The 1,243-nt window shown below is 44.1% G+C and overlaps 1 non-coding gene across 1 annotated transcript; it reads right to left on the reverse strand.

The window, feature by feature from the left end:
• Positions 1 to 313: 313 nt before the first annotated feature.
• TRNAM-CAU (transfer RNA methionine (anticodon CAU)) lies at positions 314 to 387 on the reverse strand. Its single transcript has one exon. It is a non-coding gene; the product is annotated as a tRNA-Met (tRNA).
• Between the last annotated feature and the right edge of the window lie 856 nt (positions 388 to 1,243).

Raw genomic sequence — 1,243 nt, forward strand, 5'->3', positions numbered from 1 at the left:
GAGGGTGATGTACTCCGGGTACCTGATCATCATGACTGGAATTCAAGAGGATTCCTTGAGTACTCGTTACTTCGAGGTAAAATGGTGCGATGGTATTCATCCAAAATAGGAAACTGGTAGCGACTTTCATTTGATGGACTCTTCCTTCCTGTAGGAATAGGGGAGAGTGGTAACGTGAGCCACCTTTCCTTTATACAGCAGTAATAGCACATGCAAGTTCCTAGGGTCTATATAGCTAGTCAAGGATCATAAAACAATTAGCAAATCATCAGTGGACTCCAAATAGCTATTTCATTGAATCGTACACGTGATTAGGCGGGGACAGGATTCGAACCTGCAGTCTTCAGGTCATGAGCCTGATGAGTTGACCAATTCCTCTACCCCGCTTTAGTCTAAACCTTTCATTAACATACAGAAAATAGAGTTCGATGCCAGGCGGATACTTGACATGTTCCCCTCGGGATACCTTCTTCTTAATTAAGCATCTGTCTCTGAGGTTGACATAACAAATCTAGCTAATGATACAGGAACCGTTGGCCAGATGAAAGGAAGCAGGCAAGTCGATTGATCAAGGAGAAAACCTTGATCTTTCCTTTACCCCTAGATTTCGGATTATCCGGAAGGAGCACGAGGAGATTTGGCACATCAACACACATTCCTACTACTTGTTAAAACAAACTGCTATCATGGCGAAGCTCTACTAAGCTATATCAATAGGCTCCGCTCCTTTCCTGGACTGGACTGAAACTAATAGGCTGCTTCCTCGTCTGTACTTCAACTAGGAGGTTGTTGATATCACTCTAGATTCTCGAAAGGATATTGGATTGATTTCAAATCAAGGAAACTATTGAAATCGGGTAGCGAACCTATTGTTCCTTATTCTTTTGTCCTCCTCGGCTCTAGTTGAACAATGCACACACCCCGCTTTAGCTGCACATAATAAGGTGATCCGTGAGGCGGCTAGCTATTAGTTAGTGCGATGCGAAGTTCAGTAGCAGACCAGAAACAAATATCGACTTCTACTCTCCGAAGCAGACCAGAAACTAGTATCGACTTATCCTCGGGGGGAAGAAGTCTTCATTGGGCCCACTGTCAAATAGCTCTGAGGAAAAGGCTGCACTAAACTAGAAACCACTAGGTTCGCCTTGCCCGGGAGGACTTGATCTTCTTGATTCAGTAGATCAACGCATCCCACTATCTGAAAGAAAAGAAGGAACGCAACCTTTCTCTTCTCCAGAACTGG

This window comes from Aegilops tauschii, chromosome 4, assembly GCF_002575655.3.
Source record: "Aegilops tauschii subsp. strangulata cultivar AL8/78 chromosome 4, Aet v6.0, whole genome shotgun sequence".
Lineage (NCBI taxonomy): Eukaryota > Viridiplantae > Streptophyta > Magnoliopsida > Poales > Poaceae > Aegilops > Aegilops tauschii.